Source organism: Hibiscus syriacus, unplaced genomic scaffold (assembly GCF_006381635.1).
Source record: "Hibiscus syriacus cultivar Baekdansim isolate YM2019G1 unplaced genomic scaffold, ASM638163v2 tig00110450_pilon, whole genome shotgun sequence".
Taxonomy (NCBI): Eukaryota; Viridiplantae; Streptophyta; class Magnoliopsida; order Malvales; family Malvaceae; genus Hibiscus; species Hibiscus syriacus.
In genome coordinates, this window is record NW_024062743.1 from 3,187,050 (window position 1) to 3,203,185 (window position 16,136).

Consider the following 16,136-nt stretch of genomic DNA (forward strand, 5'->3'; position numbering starts at 1 on the left):
GTCAATTTATAAAAATATGATATAATATCATGCTGATATAAACAAGTTCGACTTATCAAAAGTCTTCCTGATGATGTATATAACATCCGTGATAATGTCATGCATGTATTGCACTCACCTTGACACTTTATATCTTTCAAAATATGTGCCTCACTATTGTCACAATAAACCCTTTTTATACTTGACTTGCTTCAATCGCAAATCAATCATGATCTATATAAATCAAAAATCCATAATGATACATATGTTAGTATTGTACTAACATAAACATATCCCATAACAACTCCATAATATACTTGAAACTCATTTTCCACCAAAGATTTAAACACTTATTAATTTTTTTTAATCTTGTCACCAACTTTTCCAACTTATATAAAATGGTCCTTCACCATTTTATCACTTAGATTCTTAATACGAAAATTCCAGCATTGAAATTATTACCATTCAAATGCTTTTACAAAGGCATAATTACATTTAAGTACGCCAACTATGCAAATGTTGTACTTAAATAAAAAATCTTTTCAAACTTCTAAAATAGTCATATTTCACATTCTAACACTCATTTAATTCCCAAAATACAATTTCCAGCATAATACATCAATTATAAAACACTTACACAACAACCCATAAATTTTCCAAAATTGCCGAATTGATCTCCCAAACTTTTCAAAATTCACGAAATGGTCCCCAATTTTTCTAAGGCTTATAGAATACTTCCTTCATCATTTCCAACCCTTATAAAATTTTCCATAATTTTTCTCAATCAAACAATCCATGGCCGAATCTTAAATAACAAGTTCTAGAAAGATTAAACATGTTCTAATCATGATACATGCTTGAATATGAATCTACTACCTCACAAACATCAAGATCCATCATCAATTTCATGAACCATTATATGAACACGAACTATAAAATTTGGGATCTTTGAACACCCACAAGATTATCATGCAATATTGGTACCAAATGATAGAGTTTTTCGCGTATAACAATTTTGTATTTACGACATACTCAAAATCCTAAGGGGATTGCTTAAAAATTGAATTGAAGCTTTCTCTCACCTTTGGAGAAACCCACGCAGCTTGGAGAAGAAGATGAGCAATTTGGAATGAAATGTTGGGTTCATTTCATCTTAGTTTACAATAAATTCCACTATAAATGAATAAAATATTCATTTAATTGAGATAAGACCAAATCCCCCTGAATAAATCTTCCTATTCACCATAAAACTAAGACACCTCATCCATATCATCATCCAAAGTCAAATATGAATTATTTTGACTTTTATTTATGAAATTTCCCATGAATTCTAAAAAATTGCATTTAGTCACTAAATTCCACTGTTTCGGTTAAATCTAAAAAATTGCACATTTCCAAACCAAATTTCTATGATCTAAAATATTAGAATACTATTTCAACCATTTTATAACATCCTTAAAATTTTTGTAAAATTCCAATTCGATCTGAATTACCGATTCCTTATCGGATTTTACCCATTTTCTAATTTTTCTTTACTAAAATTCCAAATCCAAAAATATGATTTCTATAAAACCCCACTCTCAAGAGTAAACTATCTATTAATGGAATAAAATTATTTTTAGGAAATTATCACTTAATTCCTAAACTTTTCTCAATTTTCTACTTTACCCTTCAAACTTTCAAAATTTGCATTTTGGTCATTATCTAAACTTTTAGGGTTTTACATATACTTGGGTTCTATTTTTAATTACTAAAGATGAATCATTAGAAAAATTCATCATGTTTTCAAAAAAATCCAAAATGAAAATGGTTAATCCATAACTAGTGTTAAGAGTGATCATGGTACGAAATTTGAAAATCTTGGATTTACTAATTTTTGTAACTCTAATGGTATTAGCCATAATTTTTTAGCACTAAGAACCCCTCAAAAAATGGAGTTGTTGAGAGGAAAAATATAACTTTAAAAGAAATGGTTAGAACCAAGCTTTGTGAAAACAATTTGCCAAAATATTTTTGGGCGAAAGCCACAAATACAACTTATTATGTTATTAATCGAGTAATGATTAGGCCTATTTTAAAGAAAACTACATATGAACTTTTCAAAAAAAAGCCTAACATTAGCTATTTTCATCCTTTTGGATGTAAATGTTTTGTTTTAAACAACAGTAAAGAAAATCTTGGCAAATTTGATGCTAAAAGTGATGAAGGATTTGTATGGGTTATTCCTTAAATTCTAAAGCTTATCGGGTATTTAATAAAAGAACTTTAGTTATAGAAGAGTCTATACATGTTTTTTCGATGATAATCTGCTTCCGAGGAAGGATTCTTGTGTGAATGATGATGTAGGTATTATAAACACAAATGATGTTAGCCATGACGTTGGATAACCATCATCAATGGAAGAAACGAAGGATGAGGAAACTCATGATGTTCTTGAGAATCCAACCATTGAAGAAAGGGAAGTATTTTACCCAAGAGAATACAACTATGTCAAGGATGGTGAGATAATAGGTGATCCATCCAAAAGGGTAACAACTCGATCTTCTCTTAGAAATATATGTAATTATGTTGAATTTATCTTATGCATAGAGCCTAAGAATATTAAAGAAGCATTAAATGATGAACATTGATTATGGCTATGCAAGAAGAGTTAAATCAATTTGAGAGAAGTAAGGTATGGACATTAGTTGAAAGGCCTAGTAATAAATCTACTATAGGTACTAGATGGATATTTAGGAATAAGCTTGATGAAAGTGGTAATATAGTGAGAAACAAGGCTAGACTTGTTGCTCAAGACTATACTCAAGAAGAGGGCATAGACTATGATGAAACATACGCTCCTGTAGATAGGATGGAAGCAATTAGAATGTTATTAGCCTTTGAATGTTTCAATGAATTTAAGTTATATCAAATGGATGTTAAAAGTGCATTTTAAATGGTTTTATAAAAGAAGAAGTATATGTGGATCAACCTCCTGGTTTTGAAGATTCAAAATTTCCAGATCATGTTTTTAAATTGACAAAAGTGCTTTATGGTTTAAAACAATCTCCTAGAGCTTGGTATGAAAGATTGTCAAACTTTTTAATTGAAAAAGGTTTTTCAAAAGGGAAGGTTCACACTACATTGTTTTTAAAGAATAAAGGTAAAGATTTATTAGTAGTTCAAATTTATGTTGATGATATAATATTTGGTTCTACTAATGATGTTATTTGCCAAGAATTTTCTAAGCTAATGCAGAGTGAATTCGAGATGAGCATGATGGAGGACCTCTCATATTTCTTGGGACTCCAAATCAAGAAAAAAAGATGGCATCTTCATCAATCAAGCTAAGTACGTCAAGGATATGCTCAAGAAGTTTTGACTGAAAAATGGGAAACCTCATGCCACTCCAATGAGTTCTTCTATAAAGCTTGACAAAGATAAATGAGGTAAATGTGTGGATGTTAAATTGTATAGGTCAATGATTGTCTCTATGCTTTATCTAACCACAAGTAGACCGGACATTATGTTTAGTGTTTTCTTATGTGCTAGATTTCAATCATGCCTTAAGGAATCCCATTTAGTAGTTGTTAAGAGAATCTTTAGACACCTTAAGGACACTACTAGTTTAGGACTTTGGTATCCTAGAGACTCTAGCTTTAGCTTGCATGCCTTCTCTGATGCAGATTATAGAGGATGCAAAATAGATAGGAAAAGCACCTTCGGTACTTTTCAAATCCTAGGAAATATACTAATTTCTTGGTTTTCAAAGAAACATAATTGTGTTGCATTATCTACCACTAAAGCGGAATATATTTCAGCAGGTAGTTAGTGTGCACAAGTTTTATGGATTAAAAAAAACTTTTAGATTATGGAATTGAAGTAGGTACCATACCTATCAAGTGTGACAATAATAGTGCTATTTGTCTCACTAAAAATCCCATCCAACACTCTAGAACTAAGCACATTGAAATTAGACATCATTTCATTAGAGATCATGCCGCTAAAGAAGATGTAGTTCTAGAATTTGTTGATACTCTGCACCAATTAGTGGATATTTTTACAAAACCTTTAGATAAAGAAAGATTTTGGACACTTAGGAGAGAATTAGGTTTGACTAACCTATCTTCACTTAGTGTTTAAAATAATCTTAGCACTTTTAATTAGTTTTGGAAAATGCTTATAAAAAATATATATAATATTTTTTATTGCATTCTTTGCTAATAGTTAGGGGGAGTTTATGATTCTTAGTGAAAATTAATTTTATGTTCAAATAATGTTTAAGGATATATTTGATTGATTGAACATAGTTAATTTTCGATCTATGAGTTGCCAATACCACTAGAGCTAATTAATTTAGCATTTTTAAGTGTTTAAAATGGATTTTTGACATTTTTGTGCATAATGCATCGATACACTAGATAGTGTACCGATACATCTCTTGAATGTGCATTATACACCATGAAGGTGCACCGATGTATTCCTTGAATATGCATCAATGCACTCTGCTGTGCATCAATACACCCATCGTGATTTTGGGTTTAAATGCCTAATTTCTTCATTCTATTAAAACCCCAAATGCCTAAACACTCTCATTGATCCCTCTTAAAATCACCCAAATCTCTCTATTACTTCAAATCAACGGTTTCAGGTCAGAATTTACTATATTTTCAACTTCTATCTTGCAAACATCATTAAATCCATGCAAACAAGATCTCATTCTCACAAAATTTGAAATTTTCAAGGCAATATTTCAAAAACCCTGTTTTATTAATTGTTGAACTTAGAACTAGTTTTTATTAGTTCTAGGTTGAACTAAGTATCCGACATTGATTATTTAATGTTTAGAAACTAGTTTTTACAATCAATTTTATCAAAACCACACAATTTTTCAAAATTTTCTTTGAATTTCGAAATAAAAAATTGAAAATTATTATTCTAATTGATGTTTTAATTCAATTATGTTGTTTTCATTAAAACTATATGTATTATGATTTTCAAACATTGTTTTCCAAATAGTTTTCAAAACTTTTCCCATTAGGATTCGATTTAGAGAACCTTGAATATTGCGGACTCAATTGAGTTTTGGGATTGATTATATTGCATACATGTGTTTCAAAATTACAGGTATCCATCATATTCTGATTTCTTAAATCATGTCTAATCCTAAACGCCCTATGTTTAAAACCGACCTCACATTCCTCCTCCACCACAAAATCCAAATCCAAACGAACCTGAATTAACCATTCTTAACACTTGTTTCAACCAACCCGGTCGCCATCAAGATGAATTATATAATAGGTTTGTTAATTAATTCCAATCAAACAAAATTTGAGAAGAACGTATCCCTTCCATTCAAGCAATGGTGGATATGAACTTCGAATATCTTCCTATCCTTTGTTCCTGGAAGTTTGATAAATTGTGTCAAATTAAGCCCATTGTCTATCACCAATTAGTCTGTATTTTCTACTCCAACGCGATTTGTGTCCAAAACGAGCGTAGAACCGAAACTGTAGGTATTCGATCCTATCTATTAGGTGAAGTTATTTATATCAATTCAGACACAATAGCTAATTCCTTTGGTTTAGACAATGACGATATAGATAATGAAAGAGACATTGTGGCTACACCCTATCAATCTAAGGGTAGTGTAAGTACCATACGAACTCATCACGAACGATTCCTTCATTTAATGATCTCTTGGTGGTTTAGACCATCTGGAGGAAGGTACTCCTCTTTAGGGTCATTGATTTATGGTGGATACATTGTATCAAACATAACAAGAAAATAAATCTGTCACATATTATTTTTGGTGAGCTAGTAGATACCGTAAACGTTATCCCATCCAAAAATGTAGAAATTTAGTTTACGGTTGTCTTCTTTGTAATATGTTTATCAAACTAGGGCTTAAGGATTCGGTTGATATTCCTATCCCTCTTCAAAACCAAATCAATCTCACATTCTTAAAGAAACCAGGATGGAAAAAGGATAAGGAAACCGATCAATGGGTTCGAACCTCTGAGAAAACACCAGGAGCAAGTTCTTCACGAGCTCTACCTCCATCTCCTCTGCAGCGGACGATGATCCAGAGCTTTAGCAACTTATGCAAGATATCAACAATATTGACAATGAAGCACCCGAGGATAAGCTAGCATAGCAAGAGGATCAAATGCCTCCATATTTTTTTATCGTTTTTGGGGTTTTGATCTAAGGTTTGCATTCATAGACTCCCATCTAACTGCTTTGGGGACTCAACAACGGGAGATGAACGAATGTTTAGATGCGCTCACACTCGAGATACGAGCACGTTATCCTCCTCCTCTTGATCCTCCTATGGATTAAACATTGCCTTGCTTTAGTTTTCTTTGATTGGATTTTGAACTTATTGTTAAACATTTTGTTGTTTTTGGATTGTTTAATTTTGGATGATTGAAATTTTTATGGATGTTAGATGTTTAAACTTGAATGCTTTGAATGATTACACTTAATATATATATATATATATATATATATATATATATATATATTGGTTTGTTTGAATTGTTTTTAATTTTGCATCATTTACATCATTTAGACACATATGACCAGTTGCCATTACACATTATTTATGAATATTGATTTATGAAACTAATGATTAACCTTTCTCTTGATTGTGATCTTAGTAGCTTAAGCTATATTTATTTAAAATCAATTGGCTAAATTTCAAAAGTCTTGTTTTGAACAAATATTTTATAGAGTTTTTTTATTTAACAAAACGGGGGAGAAGAAATGTTATAGTAAGGGGAGTAATTTTACAAAATTGATTTCAAAATATTTTCTTCAAAGAAAATCTTAAAATTACTCAAATGTTTTGTTATAAAAAAGGGAGATTGTTGAAAACATTTTGATGTTTCGATATAACAAATTAAGTATAAATGAATTTTAAGATTTTATAAATCATTTTTAAAGTATATTCGATTCAATTACTCGAATATCAAAATATTACTCCAAGTTTTTCAAAGATCAATTTCAATCCTTACTAAAGTGTAAAATTGTGTTTTAAACTTAAAATATTTTTTTGAAACAATTTTACAAAGTATTTCGAATCAAAATCGAGCAAAAAAAATCAAATTTACAAAGTGATGTACTGATGCACTACATGATGCATTAATGCACACCCATTTCGAATGCATTTTGTGTATCGATGCACAAGCCATGCATCAATGCACTCTTGAATATTTTGAAACATCGAATGCATTTTGTGTACGGATGCACAGACCATGCATCGATGCACTCCTGGCTCTTTGAAACATCGATGTGATTAGTGTAGCGATGTACCCCTAGTGTACCGATGCACTAAGTCTTATAACGGTCGAAATATTTAAATTTTACACATAGTGTATCGACACACCTTGGCTATGCATCGATGCAACCCACGCTCCCACCAGATTTTTAAATGATAATTACACAATAATGGCTCTATTGACTTCACCAATGATCCCCAACGTTCAGAAGTGATCCAAGGTGTATTTAAACAAGCTTAGGAGCCATTGATCAACAACAATTAAGAAGAATTGAGAGAGAATCAAAGAGAAAGCATCAAACCCCAAGTATGAGCATTTTTAAGCCTATTTCATTCAATATTCATATTTGTTTTCAAGAGAACACTTATTATGCTCAATTGTAATATTCTTGAGTGTTCTTTCTTTGTTCTAAGAATTGTGAAAATATTACCTTGTGAGGTATTTCTATAAGTTTGCAAATTTGTGTATTTCTCATTGGGAGAGAGTGTTCTCAATAATTTGGGGTATAATTCTTGAAGGATTTGTAAGGTTACTCTTTGTCCTCAAAAGAAAGAACAAATTAGTGAATTTGTTGGAAAATCCTTAGTGTGGATAGCTAAGGTAGTGGACGTAGACTTTGGTTGAGAAATTTGAACCACTCTAAATCGCTGTGCAAATATTTTCAATTTTCTGCAAAAGCTTCCACCAAAATTTTTATTGCAAATTCACCCCCTCTTGGTTATTTTGTCGATCAATTAACTCAACATAGACAAAGGAGATGGATTAAGTTACTTAAAGACTATGATACTATCATATATTATTATCATGGGAAAGCCAATATAGTAGTTGATGCGCTTATTCAGATAACTTTTATCGCTTTGCGAAAGTTAGATGCTCGAATTATGTTAAAGGACAGTGGGGCGCTGATGGATGAATTAATGTTAAAACCATTATTGTTAGAAAGAATTCAAGAATTACAAAAGAGGGCTGATAAGTGTTTAGCCTGGTTGGAGCAAATAGAAAAAATTGAAATCAAGGACTTTGAAGTAAAGTCTAATGGGTGTTTATACTTCAAAATCCGAGTTTATGTTCCCAATGATGATAAGTTGAAAAGAGATATACTTTATGAAGCACATTGTAACAGTGATGATGAGTCTATTAAATATCACCCACGAGGGAACAAGATGTATCAAGATTTGAAAGGGTGTTTTTGGTGGTCAGACATGAAAAGAGACATTATAGAGTTTGTCTCAAAGTGTCTTAATTTTCAACAAGTTAAAGCTAAACATCAAGTACCTTCAGGACTATTGCAACCGATCTTGATTCCTCAATGGAAGTGGGAAAGAGTAACGATTGATTTCGTAACGGGGTTACCTTTGTCACCCAACAAAAAGGATTAAATTTGGGTTATTGTATATAGGTTGACCAAAATAGCTCACTTCATTCCTATTCGAATGGATTACTCAATAGACAAGTATGCGGAATTATATCTCAAGGAGATAGTTCGACCACATGGAGTACCAGTTTCCAATAGTATCGGATAGAGATCTAAGAGTTACTTCAAGATTTTGGAAATATTTACAAGGAGATTTGGGTACTATATTGAACTTTAATACTTCTATTCATCCTCAAACCGATGGTCAATTAGAGTGGATGATTCAGGTTCTGGAAGATATGTTAAAACCATGTGCTATTGAATTTCATGGATCGTGGGAAAGGTATTTGCTGCTTGCGGAATTTGTATATAATAATAGCTATCAAACAAGCATTAAGATGGCATCGTATGAAGCTTTGTATGGAAGGAAGTGTAGAACTTCATTTAATTAGTATGAATTAAAAGATCGGGAAGTTAATGGCCCAGACTTGATAAAATAAGTTGAAAAAAGGTTCAGGTAATCTAGCACAACCCTAAAGTGGCATCAGACCGACAAAAGTCATACGCGGATTTGAAGAGGAAAGAAATTGAATTTCAAGTAGGCAACAAAGTTTTCCTCAAAGTATCACATTGGAAGAAAGTACTTCATTTTGGATGTAAAGGAAAGCTTAGTCCTAGATTCATTGAACCTTACGAAGTTTCGAAGCGAGTTGGACCCTTGGCATATCAGTTAATCTTGACACCAGAGTTAGAAAAGATTCACAATGTCTTTCATGTGTCTATGCTTGGAGATATCGAAAAGATGATGCGCACATCATAACTCCGGAGGAGATAGAAGTTCATTATGATATGACCTACGAGGAAGAACTAGTACAGATTCTAGTGTATGAAATTAAGCAGCTAAGTACCAAAACGATTCCATTAGTTAAAGTTCTCAGGAGAAACCATAAAGTAAAAGAGGCTACTTGGGAACATAAAGAATATATATCCCCACCTCTTTGTACAATGAAAATTCGAGGATGAATTTTTTAAGGGGAGAATTGTAACATCCCAAATATTGGGTTAGTGACCAATATGTAAGAATTCAAAATTTAGTAGTTTAATTAAAATAAATTAAAAAGTTTAAGACTAATATTTGGACATTTTGATTAGAATTTGTTATCAAATATGAGACATTAGAGTGGCATTAAGGTCTTTTTGAAGAAAGGATTTTTATTTTCCCTTTTTAAGGTATATAAACGTGTGGGAAAGGAAGAAAGAAAAATCTAGAACCCCTTTTGTTATCTTCTCTTCCCGTGAGCTCCATTTCAAAGGTAAGTTAATTCAAGATGTTTGTTTCTCCAAATTTAAGTTTGGTTTTGAAGGGAGTGTTAAATAAGCTTAAGGCAAGCTTGTAGGGGACTAAAACAAAAAGGATGAGTGAATTAGTGAGGAATTTGTTAAATGGGTTTTTAAAGGAATTGTTGTTATGGTTTAGTTTTTGGAATCCTATGGACAAATTTGACTTGTCAAGGGTCTAACTAAGGAGTTAGGAGTATTATGAATGATAAGAACATGTTTGAAAATATAGTCTGATTTTTAGATTCAAGTGTTCTAGTGAGAATTTGGATGTTTAGGAGTATTAAAGTGAGAAAATTTGGTTTTGATGAATGAAGTTGATTTTAAAGGCATAAAGGGAGATAAAAGTAGGAGAATTAGTTAAGTTTTGGTTAATTTTCAAAATAAAAATGGTAATTCATGGGCAAGGGTATCGGTACTGGAAGAACAGTACCGATACTTCAAGGTAAAACAAAATTCAATTCGAGGATCAGTATCGGTACTAATTAAATAAGGTATCGATACTGAAAGGGGAGTATCGATAACAAGAGTAATGTATCGGTACCATTATCAAGTTTGAAATTCCAGAATGCTGAAACGATATCGATATCGAAGTGGGTATCGATACCATAAAAGGGAAGTATCGGTACTGTAGTGGGAGAACCAATACTAATGCGCCTGAAATAAGCATTTTTTTAGCTTAAGTTATTATGTGTGGTTATAAGCAATATAAAATGTGATATTCATTTTCGATTGTTCTTGTGTACACATTGAACAAAGTCAAACTCCGGACAACTCGACGTTATAAGTTACAGATCATAAGTGATAAAGATTCATTTAGGACTTCAGAGAGGCTAAGGTGAGTGCAACTCATTTGTTTATATTCGATTCAAGGGAGGCTTACGATAAGCCGACCTCATAATTTTCGATCGAAAACCTTTCAATTTCTTTTATGTTATATTTTTACAATGTTTTTATTCAAGTTATTATTTAAGTCATGTTTGATGATTATGTGTACATGATTATGAAAATGTGACATATGAACAAGTGTATACGAATATACTCAATATGAAAGTACCTATGTGAACAAGATATCCTTTGAATAAGAAATGATAAATAATTATGTGGTTAAAAGCCCAAGGTATATGTATGAGGATTAGAGGTATAGTTGGCATGCCAAGAGTCGAGGGTTCTATGTGATCCTTCGGGACAAAATTATGTGGTCCTTCAAGACAAACCTTTGTAGTCCTTTGGGACAAACCTATGTGGTACGTCAGGAAAAATATATGGCACTTCGGTGTAAATTATGTGAGCTGTGGTGAGTGTATTAGTGCACAACTTCAATGTACTCAAATACCATGAATTCTCAGTAGTATACATTGGGCATTTTAAAACAAAGTTATATCAAACGAATAATGTATAAAAGTATACATTCTTGTTATGGAAAGAAATTTGAATCCCTTATGAAATGTTTCTATGAAATAAATAAAAATTTCGTTTACAAAGTTTATTTCGCTCGTAATTGCCTCACTAAGTCATAGACTTAGTGTGTGATTATTTCACATGTAGGTTTGAAGAAAATAAAAAGTTGAAGCTTGTTGAGGATAGCATACTCCCTTGAAGATCAGATCAAGACACTTTAAATGTAGGTTTCTTGTAAATTTGTAAACTGTTGGCATGTACTACAAGTTTAAATTGAAATGCTCTGATCTATTTTGTAAACTCAAAATTTTTGTATCTATGTAAATTAATGAATGTTTATTTTCATATTTCATTCTAATATACATTTTATTAAAAGGGTTTTACCACTAAAATACAAGTTAGAGTTTAAATTTTCATACATCTCTAAAAAGAAATTGTTTTTAAAAGTCAGTGTGACACCTCGAATTCGTATCCAGGTCGGGTACGGGTTAGGGGTGTTACAATCACAACTTTCTTCATTACAGGATTTAGTCTCCTTTGAGGCTCAACAGAATTGTTGTGGCATTCCTCCAGCAGAATCTTATGTATACAAATAGTGGGACTAACCTAAGTAAGGTCATCCATGGTCCAACCTATAGCTTTCTTATGCTGAACTAAAACATTAATCAAGCTATATTCCTGTTCAGGCTTAATACTCGAAGAAATAAGCACAAGTAATGTTTTATTGCTACCAAATAAACATACTTAAGATGAAATGGCAAAGTCTTTAATTCCAAAGTTGGAGCATGCTCAAGGGATGGTTGTAGGGGGTAAACTCGGTGAAATCCAGAGGTTCAAAATGTTTATATGGTCTAGTTGCAAGAAGGTTAGATTGTTGAACCTCCATAGGAGAGTCCTCTAGCTCTTTGTCACCATCTTTATTAAGCTCTCCATAATCCTCAATCTACAGGAATTTTTTATGGTAGAATTCTTCAAATCCCTCTTCCACCATTTTCTCTATGTCAAGAGAATATTGACACTCTTCATGATCATCTATATACTTGAGAGTGTTGAACACATTAATGGTAATGCTCTCGTCAGCAACTTACACGGTTAACTTGCATTTCTCACAATCAATTAGAATTCAACCAGTGGCTAAGAATGGTTGTCCCAAGATGATGGGTGCATTAACATCTGCTTCACAATCGATAATAAGGAAGTCAGCTGGAAAAACAAATTTAGTTACCTTTACCAATACATCCTAGATCCTTCCTTCATGTCGAATATGCAACTGATCAACTAATTACAAGATGTCAGACTTTGGTCATGCATTTCCTATCCCCATCTTAAGAAATACATACTTAGGCATCAGGTTCACACTTGACCCCAAGTCACACAAAGTTTTTCCCATATAGGTATCACCAATTGTGCAAGAAATGATGAAACTATCAGGGTCTTTCTGCTTTGGTGGCAACTTGTTCAGCATAAAATAACACTCGTTTGTAATAGTAATAGCTCCACCTTCCTTTTTTTATGACATTATCCTTTTGAAACTTCGCGTACGTAGGCATTTGCTCAATAGCTTTAAGAAAAGGGACATTAATATACAGCTAGTCAATAACTTCAACAAATTCCTTGAATTGAAGCTCTTGATTTTGCTTATTCAATTATTGAGGGAAGAGTGGTGGGGGTCTAACTTCTTCCAAAACTGATGGAATTTGTTATTCTGTTGTAGTATATTTTTTCCTTCGTCAGTAGATTTAGTTGTCTTTTTTCATTGTTGTCTCGATCTTGAACCTCATCAATTTGTAACTCAGGTACTTCTCAGACATAATTGGGGGCTAAATTAGCTATGTTACTTCCCCCCAAACTTATCTCCTTTATTGATTTGTGTTACACTTCTCAAAGTAAGAGCAGTACATTGTTCTTTTCCTAGAGCTTTAGTGACTTCAGTGTAACTAGGAAAACTTCCTTAAGGACAAACATGTAATGCTTATGCACTCTAACCCACTTGAGTCTCAACATATCTTAATGATGCATCTTGACTTTGCAACAAGGCTCCATGATTCTTTAAGGATGCAGCATGGTCATGTATTAATGCTCTTATAGTGGCCATAAATTCATGCATAGTGGCTTCCAAATAATTTATGTTTGAAGATGATGTTGACCCCTTGTTGACATTTTGCAATGGCATATTTTGCTGGAAACATGGGTGTTTAGTCAGAGTCTGTTGCCGATTTGAACTACTAGCATTGTTGGTCCCTTGATTTCCCCATGAGAAGTTAGGATGATGGCGTTATCCTGGATTATAAGTGTTTGAATATGGATTGTTGTTGCCTCAATTAAAGTTCCCCACATAGTTAGTAGACTCGTGGTTTTTGGGGCACTCATTTACATGATGGTTACCATGACATAGCACACAGAAAAAACTTGCGACCTTGATTTCCTTTACTTCATTCGTGCATTGCAAATTCTTCAGTATATTAGTAATGGTGGACAACTAAGCTGAAACAGAATCATTGGCATCCAATTCAAAGGTTCCTTAAGGTCTCCTTCCTATTTTGAGTCTCGCAGAAGGGAACTGATAATCGTTATTCGCGATCCTATCCAATATGTCAAAGGCCTCTTCGGGTGACTTGTCCAGCAAAGTGCCATTTGCTGAAGCTTCAAGCATCATTCTTGTAGGAGCATTAACACCATTATAAAACATCACCGCTTGTGTCCAATCAAGAAACCCATGATTAGTACATTTGCGAAGCAACCCCTTATATATATATCTCAACACTCGTACATGGATTCATCATCAACATGGCAGAATGAAGCTATATCGTTCCTGAGTTGGGTGTTCATGTTGGGTGGGTTGTAACTTAACAAAAACCTCTTACACAAGTCTGTCCACGATTCTATTGAACCAAATGGAACACCATTGAACCATGCTCTAACACAACCACACAAGGAGTAAGGGAATCGCTTGAGCTTTAATACATCTTCATGTACTCCTTTTTGTCGAAAGGAGTCATAAACTTCCAAGAAAGTTCTAATATGTTGCCTTGAATTTTCATTCGGCATGTCTCCAAATTTTCCTATCGAGTTCATCATGTTAAATATAACTGGCTTAAGTTCGAAATGGGCTGCCTGAATCTCAGGAGATACAATACTAGGTTTAAATCATCCAAAATGGGATTTAGATTATCTCTGATAGCACGTGGACGAGCAACAATTCTTTCATTTGGATTTGTTGTAGCATCCAGATTTTCCAAATCCTCAACTTGATGATCACCTTGATTTCAAACTCCGTACATGGCTCTTTGAGTTCTTTGAGCACGTCTTCCTTATCGAAAAAATTACTCAATTTCAGGTACTAATGGAAACAAAGGTTCCTCAACAAGCCTTTGGGTCATATAACATCACAACTCCTAAGAAAAAAGAACAAAAAAACTACTAAATATATACAAAATCTAAGAAATAAAACAGTGCATAAATAACACTTGAAATCACAAATTACCAATCCCCGGTAACGACGCCAAAAACTTGTTTCGTGTGATAGTGTGATAAATTTGATACGCAATTTGTGCAAGTATACACATAGAACAAGTAATAAAGTGATGAGTGTTTTGACAAGCATCAAATATATCTAAATGTTGTAGCACGAAGTGAAATAAGAAATGTTGTGACAAAACTATAAGTTGAGAAATGATGCATAAATAAGACCACGATCTGACCTCACACAGATGAAACTATCAACAAGGCTAAATGGATAGGTTTACCTTGGATTCCTATGTCTTACCCTCAATGAATGTCAACAATTCCAAGCTTGCACGATACTCGATAGAGTTTTCTAAATTGTTTCTAAATTATTTCTAGCAAGAAACCTGATAGAATAATGCTAAAGCAATACCTCTCTGCGTAAATCCTAACAAGATATTATCGTTTAAGCTCTACTCCTTTTAGTCATTGAAACACATTCCTTATCTATAAGGCAAGTTAGGATTTTTCTAAACAAATTCACCCCATTTTTCATGAAGATATAGGCTTAACTCTCTCGATATCAAGCATCAAACAAGATAAAGGTCATATGTCGAAAGCTCTTATATTTCCAAGAAATAAAACAGTGAACAAAGCATAAAGGTAAACTAAAAATGCTATGGCATTCATCAAAAGAAAAACATATTCATCCAAAATAAATCCAAGACAACTTAATTTAGTTCATGGTTGGGTAACAAACATCTATAATCATTCGTTTAATACAACCCAGAAATAAGTGAAGGAAATAAAAACAACAAAATGAAGGAAGAAGACTCTCAAGTCGAGAGTTGTAGTGGAACACCGTGAACAACCCTAAGCGCTGCTACTTCTCTCAAAGTCCAACAAGCTTTATCCCCTTAGAGCTTCAACAATAAAGGTCACCTCATTGGAGAAGAGATGGTTGAAGAGTGGTCGCCTCTTCTTTTTCTCTTTCTTATCTCACGCATTCCCCATAAATGTGGGTTTTGTTCCCTCATTCTTAATGTTGCCCTAAGGGAATATAAGCTTCATGTGTGGAGGTTAACTAGCAGGTATCACATATGTGCTGCCAAAATAAAATATCTTTCTCTTTTGTCTTCTAGTGTGCCCATAAATTTTATCCATTTTCCAATAGCATAATCATCCTCTCCCCTTAGCTTTCCTTAAGCTACTTGCACATCACCACAACAAAACAAACCTTCCTCAAGCAGCACTAATTTCAGAGAAAATAAAAATTAAGACAATGATACACCACCAAATGTAAATAAATATATTATATGCAATGATATGTAATGAAATGAGCTTTTAAACAACCAATA